The 18,399-nt window shown below is 39.7% G+C and overlaps 1 protein-coding gene across 1 annotated transcript in view; it reads left to right on the forward strand.

The window, feature by feature from the left end:
* The first annotated feature begins 881 nt into the window (after nt 1-881).
* LRRC8C (leucine rich repeat containing 8 VRAC subunit C) overlaps nt 882-18,399 on the forward strand; it is a 40,191-nt gene continuing 22,673 nt past the window's right edge. The window contains exon 1 of the mRNA XM_063428371.1: nt 882-1,052. The gene's annotated coding sequence lies outside the window, so the exon portion shown is untranslated. The remainder of the gene's footprint in view (nt 1,053-18,399) is intronic.

An 18,399-nucleotide genomic window follows, 5' to 3' on the forward strand; every position in this document is an offset into this window, starting at 1 on the left:
GTTTTGGGCTAAGGTGCTAGAGTCGGTGTTAAAATGAAGATATGACAAACCCTTTGTTTTTGCTTGTGTATATCCCTAATCTGTGTACTGCCTCTATCGGCAGTACACAGATTAGGGATAAACTTTCAGCTATTTGGTAAATAACTCCCTAGTCTGTTATCCAACATAAGGCCAATAAATTAGGGAGTTTTCCACAAACCTGCTGATCAAAGTTAAGAAAATGTTTCTCTTAATTATGATCTTTCAGCTGTTTAGTAGATAGTTCCTTAGTTTGGTACCCGTATACGTGGCGGCGATGCCACATAACAACAGAAAATTAGGAGACATCTATTATCATCTTCATTTTTTTTTAACCTTTTAGATCAAGGCAGCCCTTCATGCATTGGTGGGGGGGGAACTCAAGCAGAATGATAGGAAGTCTTCTAAACATGGAGTACCATGTATGACCTTCCTTGTACAATGCATCACTATTTAAGTACTATAAGTAAAGTCAGCACTGCACCACACACTCTCCTTCACTTCAAGGGTCAAAAGTTATGTAAACAAAATCCTATATATTCACATTAGGGTTCAACACAGCTATCACAGCACAAACTGTGGATGAATAGATATGGCATTGCTGTATAAATAGATCAGACTCGTCCCTTTTCCTCACATTGTTATCTATTTTTACCAGCTGTCCACACCCTGTCTATTCACCGCACACTGATGGAGAGGTTTCTCTGATGCTTACAGGGGGATCCTGTCCGGAATGAGGGACCCCACACACCCCTCTCCTGTTTGGAGTTAAGGGGGGCTGTTGGGGGGAAGGCAGTACTGGGAAGGAGGGAGGGAGCCCGTGCGTCACTGCTGGGCTCTGTGCGTTCTGAGCCACCGGCGTCCTGCGGGAGGAGAGGAAGGGAAAAAGTAGGAGTGAGGAAAGTCAGCATCAGAGAGTGCTGGCACTATCACCGCACCGTTACCGCATCGGCCCTGGCGAGGGGCGCCCAGTCTGACCATGAGGACTAGCTGATCACCCTACAAGTACCCGGTTAGGAGAACACACAGTGCGGGTAAGGGCTTTACGTTGTCTAATGTTCCATGTGCTGCTGGAGCTGCCTTAGGGGCTCCCATTGTAAGCTCAGAGCAGCATGTTGGAGGGACCACCCTCCCCCAGCCCTGAATGGATACTTACTGTAAGAGGCAGGCCCGAACTTTCTGTGTGGATATTATGGGGGGATTTCTATCCCGCTGGGTGAGGATACACTGTATGGGGGGGATTTCTACCCTGCTGGGCGAGGATACACTATATGGGGGGATTTCTATCCTGCTGGGCGAGGATACACTGTATTGGGGCTATTTCTACCCTGCTGGGCGAGGATACACTATATGGGGGGATTTCTATCCTGCTGGGCGAGGATACACTGTATGGGGGGATTTCTATCCTGCTGGGTGAGGATACACGGTATGGGGGGATTTCTACCCTGCTGGGCGAGGATACACTGTATGGGGGGATTTCCATCCTGCTGGGTGAGGATACACTGTATGGGGGGATTTCTATCCTGGGTGAGGATACACTGTATGGGGTGATTTCTACCCTGCTGGGTGAGGATACACTGTATGGGGGGATTTCTATCCTGCTGGGTGAGGATACACTGTATGGGGGGATTTCTACCCTGCTGGGTGAGGATACACTGTATGGGGGGATTTCTATCCCGCTGGGTGAGGATACACTGTATGGGGGGATTTCTATCCTGCTGGGTGAGGATACACTGTATGGGGGGATTTCTATCCTGCTGGGTGAGGATACACTATATGGGGGGATTTCTATCCTGCTGGGTGAGGATACACTGTATGGGGGGATTTCTATCCCGCTGGGTGAGGATACACTGTATGGGGGGATTTCCGTCCTGCTGGGTGAGGATACACTATATGGGGGGATTTCTACCCTGCTGGGTGAGGATACACTGTATGGGGGATTTCTATCCTGCTGGGTGAGGATACACTGTATGGGGGGATTTATATCCTGCTGGGTGAGGATACACTGTATGGGGGGATTTCTATCCTGGGTGAGGATATACTGTATGGGGGGATTTCTATCCTTCTGGGTGAGGATACACAGTAAAGGGGGGATTTCTTCCCTGCTGGGTGAGGATACACTGTATGGGGGCATTTCTATCCTGCTGGGTGAGGATACACTGTATGGGGGGATTTATATCCTGCTGGGTGAGGATACACTGTATGGGGGGATTTCTATCCTGGGTGAGGATATACTGTATGGGGGGATTTCTATCCTTCTGGGTGAGGATACACTGTATGGGGGGATTTCTATCCTGGGTGAGGATATACTGTATGGGGGGATTTCTATCCTTCTGGGTGAGGATACACTGTATGGGGGGGGGGAGAGGGGGGGGGGGAGTCCTGGGGGATTTCTATTCTGCTGGGTGAGGATATACTGTATGGGGGGATTTATATCCTGGGTGAGGATACACTATATGGGGGGATTTATATCCTGCTGGGTGAGGATACACTGTTTGGGGCAAGGGGGTACTGGGGGATTTCTATTCTGCTGGGTGAGGATACACTATATGGGTTATTTCTACACACTGCACAGTAAGAAGGGCGATGATATCATACAGCTCTGGCTCCAGATGATTGTGATGTTAGCATGACAGAGCATCATGGGAAATGTATTTCACCAACATCTGGAGTGCCAAGGTTATCTGTCCCCTGTTATAGTGAGTACAGGGTTGCTGCTTACAGCTGGATATTTTAAGCAAAGATTGAAACATTTGGAATCTTGAACAAAGTTCTATCACCATGGAAACAACGGAATGGACAGGGGCTGTTTGCTCCAAGTTTAAGATTCGTGGGTTGTTTTTATGAACAGCAAACTCTAGTGAAATGAAAGCCATATTACAAAATCTAGGGAAAAAAATATCCAAATCAGTTAGCAGGTGTTTGGTTTCTATCATGGTGAATATACCATGTTGTCTGCGCTGTCAGTATGTGAGGGCAGGGCTGCCTACAGCAGTATTATTTAAAGATTGAGCAATTCTTGAGGTAAGTTCGAAAACTGGAGCAATCACCATAGAAACCAATGCAAATGGCCCTGATGTTTTTTTTTTTTTTCTGGTTTCAACTTTAGTTTAGAACTGCCCTATAAAATTCATACCAATCCACTGAATTATTTTATCCGCACAACACATTAAAATACAGCAAGTGAAACTAGTATTTAGAACATGATTTTTATTTACTGCGTAGATTTATTTTACATTTCTTAATTAGTTACGTTTCTTATTTTACCGTATTGTGTAATTTGTGCTAAAATGTCTTAAAACATGTTTTTGTGTTTAGCACATAGAAAGAAAAAAAACTAACAATTGTGCAAATCTAGTCTGTTATCTCTAATAATTAAATCCTATATTGTCCAAGTAAAAGGGGTCCCTGATTACACAGGTCAGAACAATGACATTGACTAAGATGACAAAAGACAAAAACATTATCTCTTTCCTCCTTCCCAGAGACTTTCCTTGTTATTGTACTCCATTTCCTTTGCATGAGTTTTTAATTACATAATTCCAAACGTGAATATTAAAGGATCTGTGTAAGCACCATAACCACTGCAGTGTATTGGGATGGTTATGGTGCAAGGAGTCTTTGGGTGCAGTTTATATGGTTTCCTTCTGTTTTCAAACAGTTGACAACAAACACCTCTCAGGCTCTCTGAGGCTGCTCCCTCTGCTGCTGCTCGGATTATAAGGAGTTTCAATTCCTCATTGTCTGTTCAAGTTTGGAGGGCCTTGATACAGAGATCTGGGGTGTGTAAGCCAAGCAATAGCCTGGTATCATCAACATCCAAAAGTGTACAGATATTGAGGAAGTGAAATTCTTTATAATTTTGTCTGCAGAGGAGGCCTGCTTTGGGTGCCCTTTGGAGCTTGGTTTCAATAAACATCTTGGAAAACCGTTTGACAATAAGTGGAGGATCTGCAGATCTGCACCCAAAGATTCCTTGCACCTTTAACTATATTTGTTATGATAATTAAAGGGTTCCTTTAAATTTCTATCTGTTGTGACGTTTTCACATTGCGACATGATCGCTATGGAATGACTAAACCAGCTGTCAGAATCATTTCTTATTTCCTTCCTTCCATCCATTGTTAATCGTGATAAGTATTTGATTTTCTGATTGCTAAGAAACAATAAGAGTTACTCAGTAAATGCGGAAATTAAGGAGCCATGACATGAGCCTTGCAAATCATAGGCCCAAATAGCCTAATACGGATAATTCACCAACTCTATTTTACCTATTTAGAAAATGCTTTACCAGGAAAGATACATTGACTTTATCAATTTTTCATGTATGCCCTGGAGAGCACATACAATACATTGTTACATGTATCATAAAATACAGATACAGTTCAAACATCAATACATTGTTATACATTGACATATACAATTATAAATGATGTAATATACAGTTAAGAATGTCCTTTCCATGCCTACAGGGTGAAGAGAGGTATTAGCAGTAGAAATAGGGAAGTGCTCATGCCATTGTACAGAACACTGGTGAGATCTCACTTGGAGTATTATACGCAGTACTGGAGACCGTATCTCCAGAAGGATATTGATACTTTAGAGAGAGTTCAGAGAAGGGCTACTAAACTGGTTCATGGATAGCAGGGTAAAACTCACCAGTAAAGGTTAAAGGATCTTAACATGTATAGCTTGGAGGAAAGACGAGACAGGGGGGATATGATAGAATCATTTAAATACACAGGGAATCAACACAGTAAAGGAAGATACTATATTTAAAAGAAGAAAAACTACCACAACCAAAGGACATAGTTTAAAATTAGAGGGGCAAAGGTTTAAAAATAATATCAGGAAGTATTACTTTACTTAGAGGGTAGTGGATGCATGGAATGGTCTTCCAGCTGAAGTGGTAGAGGTTAACACAGTAAAGGAGTTTAAGCATGCGTGGGATAGGCATAAAGCTATCCTAGCTATAAGTTAAGGCTTAGGGACTAATGAAAGTATTTCGAAAATTGGGCAGACTAGATGGGCCGAATGGTTCTTATCTGCCGTCACATTCTATGTTTCTAAGACATGTATTAAAATGTCCCTTGTAGTGACAAGAGAATCTACAACATGATGTATTGTGGTGATGTATAATTTAAAACAGACGCCCTGTTGAATGTTAAGAAGCTTAACCCCTTAAGGACCAAACTTCTGGAATAAAAGGGAATCATGACGTGTCACACATGTCATGTGTCCTTAGCACATCCTTATTGTCAAATATTTTAATTTGTTACATGTACATTTCTATAAACCTTATAAATACACACAATAGACACACTATAAACAATTAAAATAATATAATAATCATATAAAAATAAATAATACAATAAAATAATGCTTACAATGATGAATATGCACATTGCAAAATTGATGATATCCTGATTAGGATGAGAGAAGTGAGCATATACAGTATAATACTGGTGTTTACTCAATAAACACCGAATAAGAATCGTGGAAATTGAATTGCTAAATTTATGTTAACGCAGTCAATCTTAATTTTTGCATCTGAACATCTATAAGGGACACTCCGAGCATGAATACAACTTTAATGCATTTGGCAGGTTTTGGCATCTTTAATATGCTGGGTTTTTTTTCTGTGCGCAAATCTTTATAGTTTTTGAACAACAAATAAGTATTTTGCAAAATGGAATACCATAAGCCTGTCTACTCCTCCCCTCCCCCACCCAGTCCAACACAACATCTGGCATTAAAAGGACAGGACACCCAGTGACATACAGTAAGGATATCACTACCTGTTTGTAGTTTCTCTGACTGTCTACAGCCAGGTTTTGAATTAAAAGCCGAACACACACTCACACATTGCTGTTGGGGCTGAGACTGTGCAAGGAAGTCTTTTAAATTTAAATTTAAACTGATTTATTGTTGCCTTTTTATTTTATACAATATTAAAGGATTAATACAAGCAACAAAGCAACTACAGCCCGCTGTCGTGTTATGATGGGGGGGAATACCCTGACCAAATTCCTTGGTAATGGGGCATACCGTTTTCCAATGGTTTGTTTTCTCACCTAATTCCCCACTGGGTACAGAGGCTCCTTTCAGGTGTGGTTACACCATCGCCATTGCTATCCGCCAATTGAAACATTTTCTGAATTGATGTTAGCCATGCCCCTATGACACTGCTGAAGGTGGAGTTACACCTCTGGCAGCAAAGGGGCTAAACTCAGTTTGTGCAGCATTTCATAGTAAAATGCTACGCAAACAGACTCCAGGCTCCATGACCACTTCAGATAACTGAAATCTTGAATGATAAATTAAGTTCAACTACAAGAATTTAGGATCAGAGATAAGTAGTAGGTATCTCTTTAAATCAAAATTGTGGGCATGGCCCTATTGTTATTAAAATTGCCATATTAATAATCATATTAATAATAATGAATAGTTTTAATAATACTTTGTAATATCTCACCCCACAATTATACCTATAAATGCCTATTGATGTTTGGAGTAACCCTTTAATTAATACTTTTAATCTCTCATGTTTCTGGATAAATATTATTTATTTTTCATCCTACATAAATTAACTATTCAGAATTTCTAAACACTTTATTGAATGTCACATGAAAACAAAAACTAGAAAATTATAAAAGCTTTACTCCCCCCTCCCCCCTCCCCTCTTCTATGTGCATGGACTTTTTTCTTTAATTTGTTTGTCTATTCACATATATTACGTCTATACTTTTCAGCCATGTTTTATTTTGTATTCATAAATCTATACTAGTGAAAGATTCGTTTCCTTGGTATTTCTGGACATCTTCTGAGAGTGGTTTTATTTTCTTCTTCTTATCTACACAAAGGGACGAGGACTGAGATTAGTGCCTGTGCATACTACAATTTTAATATAAACAAATCTTTCTTGTGTGTGGTGTATCATCTCCTTATGCGTTAAATGTATAATATATTATAGTGATAAATTAAAGGGACACTATAGTCACCAGAACAACTACAGCTTATTGCATTTGTTCTGGTGAGTAGAATTATTCACTTCAGACTTTTTGCTGTAAACACGGTCTTTTCAGAGAAAATGCAGTGTTTACATTACAGCCTATTGATAACTCCACTGGCCACTCCTTAGATGGCTGCTAAAGCTGCTTCCTATCTCAGTCTTGCCTAGTGTGCATCACAACATATCAGTATCTCCTCCCTCTGCATTCAATTCATCTCTATGAGGAGATGCTGATTGGCCAGGGCTGTGTTTGACGTGTGCTGGCTCTGCCCCTGATCTGCCTCCTTGACAGTCACAGCCAATCCTATGGGGACGCATTGTGATTGGCTCAGACCACCACTTCTGATGATGTCAGCAGACAGCTTGCATGTCTTATGAAACAGGGGCAGAGCCAGTAGATTCAGGCTTGAATACAAGTGAGATTTTACTATATTTAAGGAGGCAAGAGAGGGCCAGGAGGGCTAGATGGTGGTTTTAACACAATAGGGTCAGAAATATATGTTTGTGTTCCTGACCCTTTAGTGCTCCTTTAAATAATTCATTGCATGTTACGTCCCAGATCCTTCCCCCCTTCAAAATTGTTGTCCTTACTTGGCGTCACTTCCCGAATCGGGGCAATCCTCTCCATGATTCTGATGGTCTTAATTCAATGCAATCACTGCCTGTAGCTCTGTCCCTTTATCCTCCCCAATAAACGTGATAAATGGTGGCTGATAATACCTTCTGCTGCTGGGCAGGCTCTCCCATAGACAGATTTTGTGTGGTAATAGGAAGCAGGACAGCATGGAGTTCTAGATGCAGCAATTTGTTGCCAATACCTGCAGCTATAAAGAATTGCTTGAACAGAGACAAAAAGCCGATTGTACCACGATCAGTGCAAGGGTAAATAAAGATGGCTACAGTTTTCAGAGCATTCTTTTAAAATTATTTATTCTCATGACAGAAATACGCCAAACTTTAAAAAAAAAATAGTAACAAGGACCCTGGTGAGAAAATGTTACCATGCCAATGTTTTCCAATGTTTGATTTTGAATTACTCTTGCTGCGGCATTGCAAGCTTCACTGTACTCACAGACACAGCAAAAAATAAGGAATTTAAATAAATAATTAAAAAGGACAAATCTGAATGAACTTCGATATTTCACAATTCATTTTTTTTTTACTGAGAATTGCTGCATTTTGTCTCCTTAATTCAATCCCACCCATAGATCATCTTGACCGTATCATTCAGTCTTTGGATACACTGTCTATCGCATGTTCATGCTGTTTTTCCAGTTGCCATGGAAAATGTGAGAAAAAAAAACAAAAACCTGACATTTTGCTTGGAGGCATTTACCAAATGTAGGGAGGTTTATCCTTTCGAATTGTATTTGCTTGGATAGAGTGTTGCGATTGTCCTGTGATCCTTTGAGTGACATATCTCTAACTTTCTAAGGGAACTGATATATAACATATATATTAAATAAATAAATAAATATATATATATGCACTTTATAATATTTTGTGCACTTTACAATATTGTGATTTTTTTCACTATTGGTCTATATCACATATAGGAATTTGGGATATATATACCAATTTTAATATGATAGCGCCCCTTTTTTGTAGGTATAGTATAAACTAGTGTATATTGGGTTATTGCAGGAGGTGCTGCATATTGCTGAATATTGATTGTTTTTTTTAGCGCCATAATTTACTTGTTTTTTGTGTGTGTATATATATTGCGTTTATATATTTTTACTTTTATCGTTTGATAATTTCACACTTTATGAAGCAGTCAAAATGTGGAGGCGCTTTTTGTTAAAGAAAAATTAATTATTTTTAGATTTTTTTCTGTTTGGAATCAGGGGGTGTACTATTTGTACATTTTTCCTGTTTTCAGTAAGATTTTCGAGTTATTTTCTCTGTAAAGTTGTTTATGTTTTTTCTAATAAGACTAATGGTTTTATAATTTTGTTTGCAAGTGGCATTAGGCAGCTAGCTTGCTGTATATATCCGAGAGCCGGAAATATGTTTGAATCACTAACTCTTTTGTTGATTCATGTATGTTACATCATTTGAGTAATATAAATGTTTACTTGCTTCTACACAGACAGTGATTTATGTTTTAAGTAAATCTAACTGTTCACTCCATTAAATATTTGTAGTTGGATAGATTTTCCTTTTTTTTCTGCGATAGTTTGGTTTAAATAAAGAAAACTCAGTACTAAATAAAGGATCACAGTGCTTGGGTGACTGATCACGATAAGAGTTTTGTCCATAACAGCTGCAATGGCAAATCTCCCATTCCTTCCCCAAACATGCCACCATTCTATATTTTTTATTTATTTAACCCAGGCTAAATCTGATTCTTAAAACACACAAAAAAATATTTACTGAACAGCGACATGCAATATGTTCAGTCCCACTATCTGTCCATATTATTATTATTATTTTATTATTTATATAGCGCACAATGACAGATACACAGTCTTTGTCACACACACTGTTTAACCTACACATACTTTCAATGAAACATACACACTCACTGATAGACAGACAGACATGTACACTCACATTCACCGACAGACACACTCACTGACACAGGCATTCACTGACAATTACACATACACAGTCACTGACAAGGCACATACACACTCACTGACAGATGCACACTCACTCAGTGTCAGACACACACACTGTGACACACATATACTCACTACATAACACTTGGGACAGAGTGCAGTTCCACAATTCTACTACAACTACACATATGCTTACTGACAGACACACACTGACAAAGACACATACACACTCACTGACAGACACTCAATGTCAGACACACGTTCACTAACAGACATACAAATTGACTGACAGATACATACTCTCAGTGACAGACACGCATACACACACTGACGGACATACACATTCACTAACAGACATACACATTCTCACTGACACACACTCTTTGACAGACACACACACACTCACTAACAGACACACACACACACTCACTACCAGACACAGACACACTAGCACACATTTACTAGACACACACACACTCTCACTGACACACACACACTAACACTTACCAACAGACACACACTGACACTCACTAACAGACACACACACTCTCACTAACAGAGACACACACACTCTCACTATCAGACACACACTAACATTCACTATCAGACACACACTAACACTCACTAGCAGACACACACTAAGGGAGAGTGCTCCTTTGCTGAAACCACATCCGTGCATGACAGCCTGGGGGGACACAGAGTTGGCCAACCGGCCAGCTCCTGAGCCCCCCAGGACAAGAAGCTGACATGGCAACTGCTGGGGCTTTTGGGGGGCAGCTGTTTTTGCCGCCCCCCCCCCCCCGAAAGTGCTGCCCAAGGCAAATGCCTTGTCAGCCTTCCGGTAAATACACCGCTGAGTGGACGCATAGGAACAGAGGGGTTGAGGGCCCTGCTCAATGAGCTTACATGCTAGAAACACCTATATGACACCCAAGTTTGACTTAGTCCTCCTGATCATCTGACAGACCAACTCTGTCACCCAGTTTCACTGAGGTGAAGTGCAGCATGAGTTTGTGATTATCCGTGTCCCCTCTGCACTTTTAAGGAATTTCAGAGTATATAAACCCAAATTTGAGCACAAAAGCAGTGCTTGGTGCTTGAGTAGCTCTTTGTGGGCAGCATGTTGTAAGTGACACCTATTTAAAAGTATTTTCAATGAGCTAAAATGCAATCTGGGACTTTTCATAATGAGATGTTTTTTCAGAGACTGCAGGTTATGCTTTTGAAAGATAAAAATAATCCCTGATTAATATTTAGAGACATATAGGAAGAATTTTCTGTGTTCAGAATTGGTATATTCTAAGGCTGGTAGCAAAAAGATCCTTATATGGTAGTGGTTTAAACCTTTTTCCACATCTCCCAACATTTCAAATGGTCAAAGGGTGTTTATGACAAATTTTAGGTGACTTACTAATACCAATTTGTGCAACTAAAGCATAATGTAAAACAGGGGTTCTCAACCTTGCCCTCAAGGACCCCCTACCAGTCCAGGGTTTAGGGATTACCTGGGTGTGTCTAAGGTGTTTAGAAAAAAAAACAAAAAACACCTTAGAGTCTAGGGTGTTTTTTCCCCCTTTTTCTAAACACCTTAGACACACCCAGGTAGTCCCCAAATCCTGGACTGGTAGGGGGTCCTGAGGACTGGGTTGAGAACCCCTGATGTAGAACAAGAACAATGTATCTTCTTTACACAGACTGATTTCTAAATACATTTATTGTAGCTTAAAGACACATTACTGGGAGTATTATTACGTGTCTGTTATACACTCAGATACACCACAATATGGAGCTTCTAGAAAAGAGCGGCAGAGGGAATTGGGCTCCTTAAAGGGACACTATAGTCATCAGAATAACTACAGCTTTTTGTATTTGTTCTGGTGAGTAGAATCATTCCCTTCAGGTTTTTTGCTGTAAACACGGTCTTTTCAGAGAAAATGCAGTGTTTACATTACAGCCTTGTAATAACTCCACTGGCCCCTCCTTAGATGGCTGCTAAAGCTGCTTCCTTGGACAGTGCTGCAATGTAAGCAGCACTGCCAATCAGTGTCTCCATCCTCTGCATTCAGACACTGAACCTTCCTCATAGAGATGCATTGATTCAATATATCTCTATGAGGCGATGCTGATTGGCCAGGGCTGTGTTTGACTTATGCTGGCTCTGCACCTGATCTGCCTCTTTGACATTCTCAGCCAATCCTATGGGGAAGCATTGTGATTGGCTCAGACCACCACTTCTGATGAGGTCAGCAGACAGGGGAAGGTCAGAGGCAGACAGGGACAGAGTCAGCAGCTACAGACTTGAATTCAAGTAAGATTTTACTATATTTAGGAAGGCAAGGGGAGGCCAGGGGAGAGGGGGGAACTAGATGGTGGTTTTAACACAATAGGGTCAGAAATAAATGTTTGTGTTCCTTTAATATGTACACTTGACAAGTATGCTTTTTCAAACTACATTTGTTTTGTAAAGGGATGGTACTTGTAAGTCAGCTGTAGTGGATATGATTCCAGAAATCCTCTGACAGAAATCCTTTGACACTTATCTGGTCTTGCTTGGTGCCCATTCTTCTTCTTCTGGTCTCCTCAAGCTGGAAGTTCTCATCCCACTTTAGCCATGTCAGTTTTGCGCAAGTTTGGAATTAGTTGGCTGAGAGTGTCAGCCGCTATACCTGCAAGTTATGCATACTTCTAGTTAAATAAGGCACACCATTGTGTCACAGTACACTGGTTGAAAACCATAAGTCTAGAGTAGACTCGTCGGGCTGGGAGATCCCCAGATGTTGTTAAACAACAACTGTCATGCTTTTCCAAAACTTTAGAATGCTAAAGCATCATTGAAGCTGTAGTTCTACAACATCTGGGGATCTATCATTTGCCCACTCCTGGGCCTGAAAATACAAAGCCTTTTCTATACATTGTATAGCGCTACAGAATCTGATGACACTATATAAATAATAAAATAATAAAAATAATAATATAGCCCTGTCTCTATGGTGATCTTATGGACCATAAGTTGCTGAATGTGGCAAGCGTTACAAATTGTACCAAGTTGGAAAAAAGTTGAGAAGAACTACTTTCAGTTACTAAATGGACACACATGCATTGAAAGCATAGCTCCTACGTATTCAGGGGCAAGATTTGCTCCTTGTGTTTTGACAGCCGAATGGGGAGCCAATACTTCTTCATATGACGTCAGGGATGGGGGCGGGGTTGGTGTCGATATCTAAACACTGAGAATCATGCTGAAAATAAAGTAGATGGAAATAATTTAAATGATGAGTTAATGATTCCAATATGTAATATTACGTATGGTGCTGGCAGTGTCTCTTTAAGCCCTTGGTGTCATCTGTGTTTCATATTTTGTGTATTACGTTAACTTAAAAAAAAGAATGAAAGGGCGATTTGAGTGGTAATCCAATTACATGTTGATCATATTGCCAAGTATGAATCAGTGGCATCTCGTATTCATGACAACTCCTTGTCTAAAGAAGCCGGGCAAATGTAGCAGCTTTGTTTTTACATTCTTAAGTGGTCTATCCAGTAGTTTTTTTCATAATCGAGGATTTTTATCTGACCAGTCAACACATCCGTTTACAATACCCAAGTATTAATGTCTAACCATAACCTGACCATTTATTTCTAGTACATTTCAAATACTGTGATTATTGCTACTAAATGTATCCCAAATGGCAGGAAGTATCTTATTTTCCATATGATTTTCGGTGATCAATTATGTGAATTGGTTGGCAAAATGTCTGTTAAAGACCAAGGAAAAGAGGAGCAATATATGCCGTCAGGCTTGATGAGTGGAGGTCTATCATAGTTTTCTGATAGCAAAGTATATCTTAACAGGAAAGTGAGCAGACTGTATCTAATTAGAACATTCTGTAATACAAAGACTGCTCTGTTCGCTTCATCCAGCAATATTTTACACTTAATATTGTATTGTCCTGGTTGGTTATAAGACGTTAAAGGAGGCTTTAAGTTAGGAGTAGGGCAGAGGGACGCAGATGGAAACATTTGGTAGATAGTTTAAACCGGATAAGAATTCAGATGTAGTCCAGGAGGGTGAAGAAAAGGGAGTGGTAAGAAAGTTCTAAAGGAAAACTTTAGTGTTAAGGAATACAGTTAAGAACAATACAGATCTGGAATTCTCTAGCTAAAGAAGTTGTATTGTCATATTCTATGGTCATTTTTAGGAAATGTTTGGATATTCGTTTTTTGTGACAAAAAAAAGTTAGTTTATGTAGTTATATGCAAGTTATTTTGATATTTCTTGCCATTCTTTCATAAAAATGAAAGATAATGGTTAATGAAACCGGTGTTGGATGTAATACATTCAACTAGCTCGTTTAAACAGGACCCTCATCTTCCTAATGTTCCTGTGTAATTGTGCAATTGTCTCAAATCCCCCCCCCCCCCAACTTCATAATATTGTAAAGCGCTGCAGAATTAGTTGGCGCCAAAATATCAATAGTAATAATAATAGTAATAACTTTAAAACATTAAAAAATATGAACAGACCTGAAATGAGGCTGTGTTTTTGGATCACCATTTGATATTCTATATTCTCTATTTATAAGTATTTACAGTATATGTTTGGTATTGCAGTACGAATTAGGAGTCTACAGTAGTGGGACCTACACAGTGTGAAATTAAAACTGAGAATTTGTGAAAAATCACAAACAAATTGAAAAATACCCTTTTGTTTTGTCTGAGTTGGTGACAAAATGATTAAACTGCAATTTGATAAATACTTGCAAAAACATAACATACAGGGATATAATTTATAATTAATGGGGTAATAGCTGCTTGAGCCAAGGAGACATCTGACTGCCATTTTGGGGTCAAGAAGGATTTTTTTCCTAGTTTGTTGCAAAATTGGAAGCGCTTCAGACTGGGTTTTTTGCCTTCTTTTCGATCAACAGCAAAAACATATGTGAGGAAGGCTGAACTTGATGGACGCAAGTCTCTTTTCAGCTATGTAACTATATAAAAATGAAAACTGTCCCAATACTGATGGTTAAAGGGATTCTCCAGTGCCAGGAAAACATATTCGTTTTCCTGGCACTGCAGCACCCTGTAGTGCCCCTCTCCCTCCCACCCCCCATCCCAAGTTGCTGAAGGGGTTAAAACCGCTTCAGTGACTTACCGGAGCCCATTCAATTCAATGCTTTCCTATGGGGATTTCGGCGACACTAGAGGTCCTCACACAGCGTGAGGACATCCAGCGTCGTATAACACACTTTTCGTGTTCTTAGAACATGGAAGTCCTTCTGGAGGAGGACTTAACCCTGCAAGGTAATTATTGCAGTTTATGAAAACTGCAGTAATTACACTTGCAGGGTTAAGGGTAGTGGGAGTTGGCACCCAGACCACTGCAATGGGCAGAAGTGGTCTGCGTGCCTGGAGTATCCCTTTAAATTCACGAATGGATCTACTTTCAACTAATGTATATACTTTTGTATAGCGATTTTGGATTCTGTGATTGATATTATATTAACTGTGTCAGCATGCCTAATCTGACTAAGGTTTAGTTTTAAAACCACAATCACTGCTTGCTATATTTGTCCTAAAACTTCCAAAAATTCATTGAAATCCTAGACATATGAGACATTTCAACAATCAGGCCCAATAAGTGAGTCTATTTTAAGTTTGTTTCATATTAAAGTAGCACTAGTTGTGTAGACATATTCATCTATATAGAGCATCTAATGATAAAACCGAAAATTACCATGGAATAAACACAAAGCAAAAATGCAAAAAGGCATCATTCACAATATGACTGAACTGGAGAAAATAGTCACTCACAAAGGGGATAAGGGTATACTGTAAGCACTATAAAAACTACAAAGCACCTCACATTTATTCACATGGAGTGATAGAGAATGATTAAGCTGAGCTTGTCTCCTTCCTGATTATTAGGGGTTTAGTTGACATTTTTAGATTGTATACATTATATTATTAGGTTAGAATATGGTTTATGATGTCAAACACCTTATTTAAGTGTTGAGACTGTAGGATTTCCTTCACTATTGACTTCAGATAGTCAACGGAAAGGAAACTGTAGAATCTGGAAAAGTATATGCGTAATATTTACTTTGGTGTCATATTGAAGGCTCCCAGGTGTCTGTACGTTGACCTTTCATGGTTGATACTCCTTATGGTATAAAGCACCCACATTTTATTCCGTGGTCGCTCCAAAGTATTTGCTTCACATTTAAGCTCATTTAACTTCTAATACATGTGGCAGTTATGACTTTTGAGAAACTGCAGATACCGTACGGGTTTTGCTTCTGGGAAAAACATTCAGGAGATTATCCGTATAATATATCCTTGGAAACATAATTCTTGGTAGGAAAAGGGACATTTATGGAGATCTTTTTCTCATAGCACAGTTTTTTTTTCTATATGAATATTTCACTTGGTGTATACCATACTGATACTTGAATGGAACAGAATGTAGTTTAGGACTTCTATGTTTACTGCTTCCCACCCCACGACATGCATACATGGTATTCACTGCAAAATAAAATATGCTATATGCTCCATAAAAAAAACATGTTGCCTTCTCCTCTGCTGGTTTTTCAAAATTAGGAAATATATGAAAAACCCAAAGAAATCCATAAATGACACTTAAAGTTGTCACTTCTCTAGACATCACACTATTAAATAAAACAATGCAAATCACCTGTTTTCAAAGCTGTACCTCGCATCTTTCCCGCAAGTGAGAAACCAACGAATGTGAACATGGTGAAATTCAACTCAACGAATTTAACCGTGTTCAGAGGGAGCCATTTTGTACCTGTACTGTTTGTCAAGGCTCGTTTGTGGGTTTTCATTAGCGACAATGATGCGAGATACAGCTTTACAGTACAAAGCTGTACCTTACATCTTTTCCATGAATGATCTACTGAATTGGATCCACCTCCTTCTGCACAGAACCAGTGTTTTGCAGTCTAAGCTGTTGCGCCGCCATGCACACATGGGTAATGGCCATCTTTGGTAGGCAATGCTGGTACAGGCCTGTTGTCGCTCTCAGATTCTCAAAGAGAGTAATGGAACCTTCCCAGTGGGACCCTAAGCACACAGCCAAGACAACACAAAAGTTGCTTTGTGACAACTCTGTGAATGTTCTTGAGTGGCCCAGACTATAACCCAATAGAACAAAATCTCTGGAAAGACCTGAAAATGATTGTCCACTGACTGTTTCCAACCAACCTGACAGTGCGTGAGAATATCTATATGAATTGCAGAAACTATCCAAATCCAGGTGTGCAAAGCTTGTCATATCATACCAAAAAATACTTGTGGCTGTAATCGCTGCCAATGATTAAAGGGACACTATAGTTACCTGAACAACTACAGCTTAATGCAGTTGTTTCGGTGTCTAAAACAGGTCCCTGCAGGCATTTTCATGTAAACACTGCCTTTTCAGAGAAAATGCAGTGTGTACATTACTGCCTAGTAACACTTCTAATGGCAGTCACTCAGATGGCCACTATAGCTACTTCCTGGGTCAAGACTGCACAACTTGCAGCACTTCTGTTCAGAGTCTCCACTCTCTGCATGGAGGCGCTGAACTTTCCCCATAGAGATGCATTGATTCAATGCATCTCTATAAGGAGATGCTGGTTGGCCAGCGCAGCGGTTTGCCGCACATGCGCGATAGCCTCACAATGCTTTCCTACGGGAAAGCATTAGATTGACTGAGATCTTCAATTCTGCCAGGCAGGTGGAGCAGGGGCAGGGTCACCTTTCACATAGCTGACAGATGGGCCGGCCACCTAAACTAGGTTTTCAGTAACTATACTGACAGTAATAGGGTGTAAATACTTATGTTAATGTGATATTTCAGTTTTTTTTTATTTTAATATATTTGCAGAACAGTGGGGTGATGAAAGTAGGAAGGTCACAACAGACAAGACCCAGTGGAGCGCTAGTAAAATAAATTAACTCACCCTTATATTAAGGGATATGAAATATGAGAGAATCTAGAGGGAAAGAAATATAATAGAAACAATGGTGTAGTATATATATATATAGGAAAGGACTCTCTGGGTATTTAATCAGTGGGAAAACACAAGCAGGATACCGATTGAAAAAGCCTTTGCATAAGGCGAAACGCGTCTCGGAAGAGGACTCATTTCTGCACCATTATTTTATGGGAACTTTTTATTTGTATTTTATGTAAGTGTTTTACAATAAATTAGTTCTTTTATATTTGAGCCTACGACCTGCATCTACTTTCCTGCTAAAAAGAAGAGCAGTGCCCTCTTAAAGGCACACTATCTATTATACTGAGAGCCCAGTTTGGATTGGCTCTCTTAAAGGTGAGCAAGCATTTGTATTTGTTCTGGCACCATTTTGGGTTGAGGATAATACACTAGGACTCCGGTCCATTGTCCCTTTTTCTCCCTTTCTTTGAGGATTGCCATACAGTCACTGAAGAAGCTTAGCATTTGCTTTAAAATACCCCTGCGCTTATGATTTGAGCCTATCCCTTTCAGGCTCTGTACCATGTGAGTTTGTTACAACACAATCCTTCTCTCTAAGAATATCAAGTCCATATATACTACACCATTGTTTCTATTATATTTCTTTCCCTCTAGATTCTCTCATATTTCATATCCCTTAATATAAGGGTGAGTTAATTTATTTTACTAGCGCTCCACTGGGTCTTGTCTGTTGTGACCTTCCTACTTTCATCACCCCACTGTTCTGCATATTACTGTGTTAATGTTTGGAGGTACCTTCACGTGTGTTGAGCTGCTTAGTGGAACCAGGTTCTTCATTACACTATAATTT

Source organism: Pelobates fuscus, chromosome 7, assembly GCF_036172605.1.
Source record: "Pelobates fuscus isolate aPelFus1 chromosome 7, aPelFus1.pri, whole genome shotgun sequence".
NCBI lineage: Eukaryota > Metazoa > Chordata > Amphibia > Anura > Pelobatidae > Pelobates > Pelobates fuscus.